Below are 13,871 nucleotides of genomic sequence, written 5' to 3'. Positions count from 1 at the left end.
GCCTCTCTTGAGGCCGAAGAATAACAATTTAAAAAGCCATCAAAAGTTAAGGGGATGCTCCTGCTAGGTGCTGAGAGGTGGCTCCAATGTGCTGAGGGTATCCCTTCTCTTGGTGCTGAGAAATCTGCAGGAGCACAGGACTCCACAGAATCAGTCTCTTAGTAAGAATAAAATAGGATGTAATGATTGGACTCTATGACCTTACTCTATGATTCTGTGATTCTACAATTTAACTGAGGCAGAGGAACTTCAGTGTTACTTAAGCAAACACTCAAAAGGAGAGAGTGAAACCATGGACTGCTCCTATGCCAATATTAAGACCCTTATTCAGGATGCCTTCCTGCAGCAGCCTTCCTTGCCTGACAGGAGGAGGTTCACTACACACTGTAGGACAGGACAGGCATTTTATCAACAACTGCTGAGGAAATTTCTGTCCTCAAAACTTGTAACGTGCATACAGCTTGCTAGTTTCCAGTGACTTTCTACTGCTGCTTCTTCTTCAAGGATTTTCTCATTAGCAGAAAATAAGTGGTTGTAGCGACTTGGAGAAATATCTGAATTGACTACGTGTCCTGGATACCCCAAATTCCTCTCTGTGGGAGAAGAAAGGCACGAAAACCTGCTTCCCTCCTCTCTTGCCCTGCAGGCTTGAAGGGGGGCAGCAAAGGGTCCTTTTGCTGCACATGGGGTGACCCACGCAGATGCCCACACTGAAATCCGGCTGGTGATTGGCTGTGTTTTCATGTCTAGTAGTGGTAAATTGTTTAGCCTGGAGAAGAGGAGGCTCAGGGGTGACCTTATTGCTGTCTACAACTACCTGAGGGGTGGTTGTGGCCAGGAGGAGGTTGCTCTCTTCTCTCAGGTGGCCAGCACCAGAACAAGAGGACACAACCTCAAGCTACGCCAGGGGAGATTTAGGCTGGAGGTGAGGAGAAAGTTCTTCCCTGAGAGAGTCATTGGACACTGGAATGGGCTGCCCGGGGAGGTGGTGGAGTCGCCGTCCCTGGAGCTGCTCAAGGCAGGATTGGATGTGGCACTTGGTGCCATGGTCTAGCCTTGAGCTCTGTGGTAAAGGGTTGGACTTGATGATCTGTGAGGTCTCTTCCAACCTTGGTGATACTGTGATACTGTAAATGGACACTTTGTCTAGGAGAAAGGGATAAATAGAGCAAGGGTTCCCACCCTGGGGTTCCTCTTGCCTCGATAGTTCCCATCTGGAGAGTCCCCCTGTGAAGGATTGGCTCCTAATGCGACTGGACCATCCCTGCTTTGGACAACTCTCCCCACTTTGCACGCTTTTGTGCAAGCAAGCCTCAGGTCCTTAGAGAGAGATGGCACCACCTGGACCACCCTCTCTCAGACCCTATTAGTAGCTAATTGCTGGCTGCTTCCTGCATGGGGGACCCTAGCAGTTTTGGGGCTCTCCCCTGCTGTTGTGAGGGCAGCATCATCCCACAACCATCCCACTCGAGAAGAAGTGCTGGAGACATTTCTGAGCTTGGCAGCTCTGTGACTCATCTCAGACTTCTGCAGCACGGATCTCTATTATTGGATATCACCAGTAACACCACAGGCTGATCCTGCAGGAAGAATCCAGTGAGGGATCTTTGCCAAGTGCCTATCTCACATCCGTGAGTAGTTTTCCCCTTAATCTTCTGCTCAGCCTGATTGATAGTGGGGTAAAGCTGTGTTTATAGCTCAGCCTTTGCCTTCTCCTGACTTCCTAAAGATCCAAATTTATCTATAGTATCTTTTGTAAGATATTCCTAATTGAACTGAGTCTGCTAACAAACTAAACTAATTTTTGTATATAGTTTTGGGGGCAGGGTTCCAGGAAAAGAAAATTATTCTGTTTTTATATATTTCCTGACTCAGCCATGTTAATTCCCTGCCTCCACAACCCTATGATGCCTCACTATCTCTTTGCCAGACAAGAGGTGTTCATTTAACTACCTTCTAAATTTCCAATGGGAAATGCCTTGCTTTCAGCCCAGACAGGCAACACTCTCAAAAATCTCTTTGCAATTCTTTCCCAGCAATCACTTCCCCACTAGTTGAAGAAACTGAGCAGATTGTGGTTATTCATGGATCTGGAATAGTCCACTCACAGCAGATGGGATATTGCCTACGTTTTGCTAACTCAGATAGTGGTGTGCCTACGAACGCCCATGAAGTCATGCAGGGAATGGAGTCATTGACTGAAGAGCACCAACACAGCAGTAGCAGCAACACAGCACCTATTGGAGCACATCAGCAAGCACTGCACGCAAATGCCCACAGAGTCATGCAGGAAATGGAGCCATCAACTGAAGAGCACCAACACAGTAGTAGCAGCAACACAGCACCTACCGGAGCACATCGGCAAGCACTGCGCACACATCAGCAGAACACTACTGTCACTTGCCCTTGAAAAGCAAGGCCTACAAGATGCAGATAGATCACAATCCAGCCAATCTGACTGCACTACACATGGTTGTAGGGCCTCCAAGAACAATGGCAGCAAAAGCATTGCAAAATTGGATTATATTCTGTACACAAGGCTTGTTACCTTGAGAACGAGTAGGATCTTCCATGAGTAGCCCATGGAAGCATAAGGATGGCTTTATGTTTCATCCTCCCTGTGAAAAGCTCCTCAGATCTCTCCTTTCAGAAGCAGTCAGAGCACTTCTGTCTGCAGAAGTATTCCCAGGAGCTGCTCTGGACTTGCTCAGGCGTGAAGCAAGAAGCACAAAGAGCAGCCACCCCTTGGGTGCATCCCTGCAGATTGCTTGCCCTCCTGTAACGCTGTCAAAGGAGCTCCTGTGCCAGTTTCTCCCACAGGTTTCTCTTGTTCGTGGGTTTTTATTCTAGTACCTGCTGTAAAGCCATGAAGTAGCACCACTGTTAAAGCTGGGTACAAGTTACACTGCACAATCTCAGCTATGGTCAGGGATCGTTGTGCCACACAACACTGCTTTGCTATAAAGTTCAAGTGATCAGATGGGCTAGAAGAAAACAGAGAGAGTGTGTGTCTCACCTGATCCATTTCTCTCCCAATGAAATTACCCTTACAGGTTCTGACAGGTTCAAGGCCAACCCAGGATGCTTGGCCATCTGGCCACAGGATGGTAATAAATATGGCTTCTGTCACTGAAGAAGATGCCACCTTCAAGCTGGGAGAGTCCAGGTATTTCCAAGACTACTCTTATTCCTAGGCCATGTCTCTTTTTTGCTTTGGAAAGTGTCCTTTCAACAAGGATATTCTTGTCATCTTTGTCTTTTATTCTCCACAAACCTGCTAACTCCCCTTCTTAGCAGTACTGTGTTGGCCAAAAAGGCAAAAATGCCATGTTTTCCTCAGGAGACTGAGGCCACATTATCCCTTAGAGTGCAACTCATGGAAAGGCCATGGCAACACTCCTATCATCACCTAAAGGAGTCTGCAGTTCTGCTTGTGCACTTTGCTGGCATTGTGCAACTGCCATGAAAGAACTGAAAATGAAGAAATGACTGTCAAGTGCTCATGCAGTCGAGACTGATCCTCAAGGATTTCTCAGGGTTCTGTAGAACAAGTGCTGCTAAATAGGAGTAATTGCTTTACCTGGAGAGGGACAACCTGCACAGGCACTAGGCACCAGTACAGGTTAAGGGCTGACCTCCTGGAAAGCAGCTTCACGGAGAAGGACCCTGGAGTCTTGATGGACAATAAGTTATCCATGGGACAGCAATGTGCCCTTGTGGCCAAGAAGGCAAGAGGTATCCTGAGGCACACAGAAACAAGTGTGAGCCAGCATGTCAAGGGAGGTTCTCTTCCCCTCTACTCTGCCCTGGCAAGACCATATCTGGAGTGCTGTATCCAGTTCTGGGCTCCACAGTTCAAGAGGGATAGGGATAGTAGAGAGTGTCTACTGAAAGCTGGTGAAGGGACAGGAACATCTGTCTAATGAGGAAGGGCTGAGAGACCTGGGGCTGCTCAGTCTGGAGAAGAGAAGACTGAGAGGGGACACCTCACTATCTACAACTACCTGAAGGGAGGTTGGAGCAAGGAGGGGGCAGCCTCTTCTCCTTGGTGTCAAGTGATGGGACCAGAGGCAGTAGTTTCATGCTGCACCAGGAGAGGTTGAAACTGGATATTAGGAAGTACTTCTGCAAAGATAAGGCTCTCAAACACTGGAATGGTCTGTCCAGAGCAGCAGTGGAGTCACCATCCCTAGAGGTGTCCAAGCAGCCTCTGTACCTGGCACTTAGTGTTGACTCTTTAGCACCGGGTCAAGGGTTGGACTGGATGAGCCTTGAGGTCTCTTCTGTGTTACAGGACACATTGTAACTCAGTTAATAGTTACACAAAATGTTTTAAGTACTGGAAACATACATTTCCCATCTTAAATCTAGAGTTGTTTTATTTAAAAGTATTATCTGATTATCAGAAAACTAGAAAAGTTAATTAAGGGGTAGATCTGCACCCAAAATGGAGATAATGCCCATCAAAATCAAGTTTCAAGCTTAGACTAGCAGAAATGAGACAGCAAAAAGAATCTCTATAGCAGGCAAAAATGCACAAACTTCTTCTGCAACAGCAAGCAAAAACTCACAGCTAAAAGTGGTTGTTTGTCCCCACTGCCAAGGAGCATAACTGGAAATGTTCATATGCTTGGCACAGTAAAAGAATGTCATTGATTCCAACTACCAAAAGTACTTCAAAGAGCTCCTGATACGTTGACTTTTCTTTCCCCCCATGACATAAGATAAAAGCAGAAAGAATCTCAGTGTAGTCTGTCTGTGAAGCATGCAGTCCTTGATAGAACTGAAACAGAGCCTGCAGGAGACAGTGGTGGGGCCCCTGCATGCACCTGGCCACCACTGAGGTGACTGCAGAGCAGCACTGCAAAACCTCTGTTAGAAACCAGCTTGGGCACCATGCCCTTTCACTCCAGGTCTGGGGGTAGCAAAGCATTCTGAGCAATTCCATTCACCTACAATGTGGGTGTCATTCAGGTACCTGCCTAAAACTTGAGGTTACATCATTTCCTTAGACTCTAATGCATCCTTTAAATACTACCCTGCATTTCTGCCATCAGGATGGATGCACTAGAGAAAAAAACACCTGCACTGGGTTTATCTCTTTGCACTTCTGTAGGTGGAATTTTAAAACACATTTCCTCAGTCATCAGTCTGCTAAACAATGGCCAAATTTGGTTGCACCCATATCAAATGAGGTTGTTACCAGATACTAATGCAGATAAGAAGAAATTACATTATTGTATCATAGAATCAACCAGGTTGGAAGAGATCTCCAAGCTCATCCAGTCCAACCTATCACACAGCCCTATCCAGTCAACTAGACCACGGCACTAAGTGCCCCATCCAGGCTTTTCTTCAACACCTCCAGGGATGGCAACTCCACCACCTCCCTGGGCAACCCATTCCAATGGCAATCACTCTCTCTGACAACAACTTCCTCCTAACACCCAGCATAGACCTCTCCCTGCACAACTTGAGACTGTGTCCCCTTGTTCTGTTGCTGGCTCCCCGGTAGAAGAGACCAATCCCACCTGGCTACAGGTACTCTCCTAGCTAAATAAAAAAGGTCTCTTTGTCTACTTACATAAGACTCTGCCAATACTTTGAATGGAATTCAAGAACTCTCAGGACAGGGATTTGCTGCAGTCATTGGCACACCACCACCTAGGGCTTCTACCAACCTCACAACCACTGCAGAGCAGTGCTACACCTCATATTCCTAGCCCAGATAAGGAGGGTACGTGCTTCTCAGCCACAGCTGCTTTTCCAGTTTCACACCAATTCTCTTCTGCCCAGCGTGGCAGCTAATGTGCTGTGCTCTAGGAGATATCAGGTCTGCAGTCATTTTTCTTCCCTCTGTGTTTGCTCCTGTCCATGTGTGTTTGACCAACACGTGTGGGCCCTCAAAGTCCCAACTAACCAGTGCACTGACTCCCCGACACCACACGCCTGGGGACCTTTCCTTGAGCTCTCACCTTTGCCTTAGGACTAGAGATCCATCAATATTATTGCTTCAGCCCTCATAGTTCAAGTAAACCAAACCATCCTGAGGGCAAATGTAGGTATAAAGGAAATCCATTTATGTCTGCAGCCTGTTGGACTCATATAATAAGACTATGCCTCGGGCATTTTATCTGTCATTTTAATGTGTCAAGTGGATGGGTTTTTGGCTTATTTCAGAGATCAAACTGTCTCATTGTATGGGGACATCTTGACTTTTATGTGACCTGCCTTTCTCCCTGAATAGCCAAGACTTTGATTCAAATGCAGATATCTTCAGGGCAGCTTTCAACACAATCAATGTGTAAAAGGCATCAATAAAAGGAACGGAAAATTACTAAAAATAATAAATGTCAAGCATGTGAGATGTCTGCTAGCTGCTTCCTGACCTACTTCCAGAGAATAGAAAGCAAACAGCAGGTATCTTGCAAATTGATCTTCAGGAGTGCTTAGAAAGCTTAACCTTCTTGCACTTAGTCATCCACATTGCTTCAGTGCGTGTTTAAACCCATTGAGCAGCTCCAGCTCTGTGTTCCACCTTGCCTTTTATTTATGCAAAAGAGCACATCACTGACTCAATACAAAGCTATGGGACTGGATAAAATCCACTCAAGAGTTCTGGGAGAGATAGCAGAGGTGTTCACCAAGCCACGTCCCACCAGTTTTCAGCAGTCTGGCACTCTGTCCAGTTCTGGGCTCCTCCACTCAAGAGAGATGTTGAGGTGCTGGAAGGTGTCCAGAGAAGGGCAACGAAGCTGGTGAGGGCCTTGGAACACAAACCCTATGAGGAGGGGCTGAGAGAGCTGGAGGTGTGCAGCCTTCAGAAGAGGAGGCTCAGGGGTGACCTCATTGCTGTCTACAACTACCTGAAGGGAGGCTGCAGCCAGGTGGGGTTGGTCTCTTCTGCCAGGCAAGCAGCAACAGAACAAGGGGACACAGCCTCAAGTTGTGCCAGGGGAGGAGGTCTAGGCTGGATGTTAGGAGGAAGTTGTTGTCAGAGAGAGTGATTGGCATTGGAATGGGCTGCCCAGGGAGGTGGTGGAGTCACAGTCCCTGGAGATGTTGAAGAAAAGCCTGGATGAGACACTTAGTGCCATGGCCTAGTTGACTGGATAGGGCTGGGTGCTAGGTTGGACTGGATGAGCTTGGAGATCTCTTCCAGCCTGGTTGATTCTATGACTGGAAGTTAGCCACTGTGACACCCATCTACAGGGGCTGGAACAGGGATCTGGGAAGCAGTGAGTTCAGCCTTGTTGCTGGGTAAGCTGATGGAGCAGGTAACCCCAAGTCCCATCATGCAGCACACACAGAACAACCAGATGATCAGGCCCAGCCAGCATGAGTTTATGAAAGGCAGGTCCTGCTTGACAAACCTGATCTCCTTCTACATTATGGATGAGGGAAAGGCTGTGGATAGGTCTCTCTGGCCACAGTAAAGCATTTGACACTGTTTCCCACAGCATTCTACTGGAGAACCTGGTAGCCCATGGCCTGGATGGGCACACACTTTATGGGGTTAGAAACTGGCAGATGCCAAAAAGCAAAGGTGAATGGTGTTAAACCCAGCTGGCAGCTGTCCCCACTGTGGAAACAGCACTCACAGTACTGGGGCCATTCCTGTTTAACATCAATGATCTAGGTGAGAGGACTGAATGCTCCTTCAGCAAGTTTGCAGATGACACCAAGCTGGGTAGAAGCATTGATATGCTTGAAGGTAGAGAGGTTCTGTAGAGGGATATGGTTTAGTTGAGGATTGGTTAGTGTTAAGCTAATGGTTGGACTTGATAACCCTAAAGGGTTTTTCCCAATATAGATATCTCTGTAATTGTGTGATTCTGTGAGAGGGATGCAGGAAAAGCAATACTGAGGCAGAACCCTGCTTTAAATGGGCAAAAAAAGGGGTCTCTACTCCAGCAGAAAACATCATAGCAAAAAGCAGTGTTTGGAGATCAGGCAAAGCAAAACTAGACACTAAACACACAATTTAAACTGCTGAGACAAAGAAAAAGAAGATTCATCTCATCTACTGATGGGGACACAGGCACTCTATGTCCTTGAAGATAAAAGGTACAGCTACCTTGTCATAACTATTTTCTTCAGTTCGTTCCAGGCTCTGATCCTCTCTGATCATGCACATTTTATGTGCATTAGTTTGTGCTTGGGTGCTATTTTGGAGCTGGATGAACCAGTTTCCTTTCCATGCTGTAGTTCATCTGGGGATAGTTTGTTCCAAGGATGTTCTTTGCAGACAGTATGGAAAAGGTGCTCTGTCAGATGGAACACTTATTGTACTACACAGTGGTTTGTCAGCACCCCAGCAAGTCCTGCACCCTGACACTCTTCTTACCCCTCCTCAGGCCATGCCCCAACCCACTTGAGTCCCAAGCCCTTCTGCATCAGCTTTTAACTCATCATAGAACCATAGAATTGTTTCAGTTGGAAAAGATTTCTAAGACTATCAAGTCCAGCCATTAACCTAAGGACATCATGACCATTAAGCCACATCCACAAGTTTCTTGAACACCTCTGGGGACTCTGACTCCACCACCTCATCAGGCAGTCTGTTCCAGTGCCTGACCACTCATTCAAGAAAGACATTTTTCCTATCTCCAACCTAAACCTCCCCAGCACCATTTCAGACCATTTCCTCTCACTTTATCACCTGGTAGTAGGGAGAAGAGACCAACCCCCACCTCGCTACAACCTCATTTCAGGGAGTTGTAGAGAGCAGGGAGGTCTGCCCTCACCCTCCTATTCTACAGAGTGAACAGTCCCAGTTCCCTCAGCTGCTCCTCACCACACCTGTCTTTCAGACCCTTCACCAACTTTGTTGCCCTTCCCTGGATACACTCCAGCCCCTTGATGTCTTTCACATAGTGAGGGCCCCAAAACTGAAGGCAGTGTCCAAGGTGCAGCCTCACCAGTGCTGAGTACAGGGTCACAATCACTTCCCTACTCTTGCTGCCCACACTACTCCTGATCCAGGCCATGATATTGTTGGACTTCTTGGCTGCCTGAGCACACTGTTGGCTCATGTTCATGCTGAAGAGACTCGTGTCTCTCTCCTGGTGTGTGACCAAGCAGGCTCCTGTAGTGCTGTGTCTTCTGCCAGCCAAGACCCAGCACGAACACATCCTGCACAGCATCGACCCACCGTAAAAGACATCACACACAGACACAGCCTGCCTCTATTCCTCAGGCAGAAGGGCAGGTGGCCTAAAAGAGTTCACAACAAAATGACAGCATCTACCTATTTATATTGTATGCTCAAACCCACCAAAGGCAAACACATACAAAACAGAAGGTTTGAGAGGAGGGATCACGGTGGAGGTTCAAAACTAGGACTCGCAACATACCAGGATAGAAAATGACAAATAATTTGATGGAAGAGGATTTGCTGATTTTTCTGAGGCCTGAAAGAGTATCAGATGTGCTATTGCACTCCACAAACTACAAAGTTTCAACACTGAAAGTATAAAGTTTAAGAAAAGACTAAATTCAGCAAGACTCTTCTTCTCCGAGGTGAATTACTGCAGTGCATCTTACAGATCCAAGAGCCCTCAACAGGCTTGTGAACAAATATAGGCAGAAGTTCAAAACCTGCCTCTTTGTTTTTAATTGCTATGAGACAAGTTATTCAAGTAGCAAAAGACCTAATCCTCCCCAACACTAGATCTGCTCAACAACTGTTATAAAATTACATCAAAAGTTAGATTTGAAAATGTACTTTGCAGGAAAGGAACACTTCACTTTGCTAGAAAGGCAAAAAAAAGCCTTTCAGATTGTGCTGCTTTTAAAGGAAGGGAAAAAGAAATCCTCCCATCCTGCCTTATTCTGCCCTCATCCAGCCTCTTAAAACCAAGGAATAATTTCCTCCATTATTAACTGTCAGAGTTTAAGAACTACTTGGGACTTGATTGTGTGCCAGGATTTATTTGTCTCAAATATAATCTCCCAATCTATGTTGATGGCTTACCTGGACAAGTGCAGATCATCTTGCAGACAAGGTAGGGATACAGACACATTGCTCCAACGCTGGCAGCAATCATGCATTTCTCCTTAAGTATTGGTTTCCTCCATTGTACTCTGCAGGATCTTCACAGATTAGAACCACAGAATTGTTTTAGTTGTAGGAGCCCTTCAAGACCACCAAGCCCAACCTTTGGTCAAATGCATTCTTAGAATCTTAGAATCAACCAGGTTGGAAGAGACCTCCAAGATCATCCAGGCCAACCTAGCACCCAGCCCTAACCAATCAACTAGACCATGGCACTAAGTGCCTCATCCAGGCTTTTCTTGAAGACCCCCAAGGACGGTGCCTCCACCACCTCCCTGGGCAGCCCATTCCAATGACAATCACTCTCTCTGTGAAGAACTTTTTCCTAATATCCAGCCTATACCTACCCTGGCACAACTTGAGACTGTGTCCCCTTGTTCTATTGCTGGTTGCCTGGGAGAAGAGGCCACCCCCCACCTGGCTACAATGCCCCTTCAGGTAGTTGTAGACAGTAATAAGATCACCCCTGAGCCTCCTCTTCTCCAGGCTAAACAGGCCCGGCTCCCTCAGCCTCTCCTCATAGGATTTGTGCTCCAGGCCCCTCACCAGCTTTGTTGCCCTTCTCTGGATATGTTCCAGCACCTCAACATCTTTCTTGAATTGAGGGGCCCAGAACTGGACACATTCAGCTCTCTCTGCCGTTAATTAAAGTTCAGAGGATCACACACAAGACCCAAGATCACAGTAGCTGTGCTTCAGTAAGGCCATGCAATTAGCAGCCTAAAACTATACATCTGATTTATTCATGGGAGTGTTTAATACGTGTTTAAATAACTCTGCTTTTGCTTTGCTGCAGGTAAGACTTGCTGACCTGTGAGTATCTAGGACACAGAGCTGTGCAAGGTGCACCTTGCAGACTCATAAAATTCTCAAAGAAACTTCCAATTATAAAGCAGTGAATGACAAATGCATTGCCTAAAAGGCAATATTCTTCTGGCAGCATATCCCAAGGGCACATCCTCTAACATCACAGCCAGTCTTTGAACTGTGTGAGAGTGTGAATGAGCCACAGCAGATACACAGCTTTGTGCCTGGGCTAGTAGTAATGAAACTGGTGGGGGTTTTGGTAAGGAAAGGAAGGCATTTCTGCAGCACTGAATAGTGCATTCCAAACTTCATTGCTTAATGTTAACACAGAGGTCTTCTTCGAGTGCCCAAGCTGATGTGTGACAGCTCAGGAGTTGTGGGAATACAATGTGATAGCAAGAGAATGCTGGCCTTGGTTCCCACAGCTGCTGGCTCCCTTACCTGAGAAAGGACAGGTAAGTGGACACCTCGTTAATGAGAATGACAAAGCTGGGTTTATGCAAAGGACTGGGTTGTTCTTGCCTAATTATGCTAATGTGTAGTGTGTGCTTTATGCTCAAGACTATATAACGAGAGCCACAACAATCAATAAAGGGTCTCGCTCTGTGGTAAAGGGTTGGACTTGATGATCTGTGAGGTCTCTTCCAACCCTGATGACACTATGATACTATGAATGGCCTGGAGTCCATGTGGCATTGCTTTTGATCACACTGACCTGTGTGAGCTTTGACCACGTTCCTGCTGCTGCAACCAGTGTAGCTGCAACAAGGAGTCACTGGCCTTGAAAGTGTTTCTATAGGATTAACCCTCCAGGGGGAGTAACCTTGAACCTGACCTAGGTGGTCTTGACCCCTTCCCAGGGGTGGGTCTGAACCCCACCAGGTGATGGTTAGCCCACTCCCCCTTCCTGTCTAAAGATCCACAAAAGCAGGGGGACTTCTGTTTCACTCTCTCTCTGCACTAAACCCTGCCTTGGTGCTTGCCACCATCACCATCCTGGTCCTGTTTCTCTTTGTTTCACCACGTGGCCATCACCCATGAGGCAGACAAAGCCATCACCAACAAAATCAGGTTGTATTTATACCTTCTGTATTTGCTTTCCCTTCCCTATACCTTCTGTCACTTCCCTACCTCAGATACCTTTTTAAGTTATTGTTAAACTTTTCTTTTTAACTTCCAAATCGAGTGAGATTGATTTATTTGGGTGTGCTTACCTTTTCCTCTCTACATCTAATCTCTTTCTTCTGAGAAAGAAGCGGGGAGAGGGAAGGGCACTCTAAAAATTGTTACTGGTTCTATCAAATTTGTTTGAGTCTCTGGAAATTTAAATTAGAACCAGGACAGGGCTCTAGGAAGGCACTTCAGGGCATGGTTTAATGGTCATGGTGGTCTTTGGTTGAACACAAGACCTGACCTTGGAGGTCTTTTCCAACTGAAACAACTCTGTGATCAGCTCTCTGGTGCTCAGACAGTCAAAGGCTGTGCAACAAGAAAGTGCAGCTGACTAAAAACTCCACAGTTTATTCCCAGGTCTGTCAATACACTGCTGATGGTGTTCATCAAAAAGAGCTTTTCTAAAATGCCTGTGTAATTTTCAAGGAAAGAAACAACCCACAGCTTTTTAGGAGACTCCCTTTCTGACTTGAAAACTTTCTTCCTGGTCTTTCTGTGCTTGTTTTTCCCTTTCTGGAGGAAGCTTTGCCTTTATTGAAAGAGTGATGACCTTGGATCTGCTGCTTGTATCAACTCACTTCTCTGAATATCACTTCTATACACTGCTTATGGCCTTAAGCACACCATATATCCTTAAACTCTGCAGAGAGGATTTTTCCCCATGAAATAACCTGATGTGATGGTTTGGGAGTTACCTGCCCCCACCACTCTCATGAAATCACCCAGACTAGACTCAGCCAGCTGGCAGTTAAGGAATGAAGCTTCATATTCACAGCTTAGCACAACGTACAAGCAGCTATTTACAATATGCATACAGCTACAAACATAAATGTACAAGCTAAAGGTAATACAGAAACACAGCAGCCCTCCCAGAAACCTGAGTCCCCAGGAGGGGCTCCCAACCACCCTCCCACCTTCTTTCCACCCTTCTACCTTATCCCAGAGTCTGCTTTACCTGCAAGGTGAGGTTGGAGGATCAGCAAGGGGGGTTAGAAAGCAGAAGCATTAGACAGAAGCAGCCCAGGGAACCCCCTATGACAGAGACACACACTCTGACTCTCCCACTCTGTCTTATCTATGGCTTTGTTCTTGCTTTTATACATCTCAGCAAGCCTATGAGTGAAGTAGACATCACCACTGTTTGCTTTTCACAGCCTATAATCTCTTTTTTTCTCATTAAAATATTCCAGTTAGCCTCAAACTAGCACACCTGGCACAGCTGACTGTTACACAGACACTCACCAAGATATCAGACTGAACCATCTTCTGGGATGGGGCAATGTCAGAACTGGTTCTGTGCTGCCAGCTGGTGCTTTTGAAGCCTTCTTCAGTAACTCAGCCAGAAGCCTGCATTCTGGGGGCAGGAGAACAAGAGTTGCAGATTGCACCAATGAGGAACACAAAGTTTGTCAGTGATGTTGTATTTTCCATTCTGTGATTTTTCAAAGTAAGGCACACTAAAGCAACTATGAGTAAAATACAACTTCTGGTAAGGCTCTATTCTTCCTTCACTAGGGGGAGTTTGAGATATGGATGATCATTAGGTACAATTTAGCTCCAAAATAACTTGTACACTATCCAATAGAAGAGTCTGGGAAGATTAAGGTATGGATGAGCATTAGCTACAGTTTAGCTCCAAGATTTTAAATGCTTTTCAGAAGATATTGAAAAGATGTTTTAATTTCCACCTGAATCTCAAAGTACCTGGCAAGTTATGCAAAAAATAACAGCAAAACCAAACCAAAACAACCTTGAGGGGGAGCAAGGGGAAGGGAGGGAGAGGAAAGGGGAAGGGAGGGAGGGAGAGGAAAGGGGAAGGGAGGGAGGGAGAGGA

General features: G+C 46.3%; 1 long non-coding RNA gene across 1 annotated transcript in view; it reads right to left on the bottom strand.

Moving 5' to 3' along the window:
• Positions 1 to 8,105: 8,105 nt before the first annotated feature.
• The window catches only part of LOC135186907 (uncharacterized), a 90,306-nt gene continuing 84,540 nt past the window's right edge, over positions 8,106 to 13,871 (bottom strand). The window contains exons 4-6 of the long non-coding RNA XR_010307139.1: positions 13,280 to 13,391; positions 9,977 to 10,095; positions 8,106 to 8,267 (exon numbers count right to left, since the gene is read on the bottom strand). This is a non-coding gene — a long non-coding RNA (uncharacterized LOC135186907). The remainder of the gene's footprint in view (positions 8,268 to 9,976; positions 10,096 to 13,279; positions 13,392 to 13,871) is intronic.

Source organism: Pogoniulus pusillus, chromosome 26, assembly GCF_015220805.1.
Source record: "Pogoniulus pusillus isolate bPogPus1 chromosome 26, bPogPus1.pri, whole genome shotgun sequence".
NCBI classification, from domain to species: domain Eukaryota; kingdom Metazoa; phylum Chordata; class Aves; order Piciformes; family Lybiidae; genus Pogoniulus; species Pogoniulus pusillus.
The sequence above is the reverse complement of the archived record's forward strand: the minus strand, read 5'-3'. Positions and strand labels throughout refer to the sequence as shown.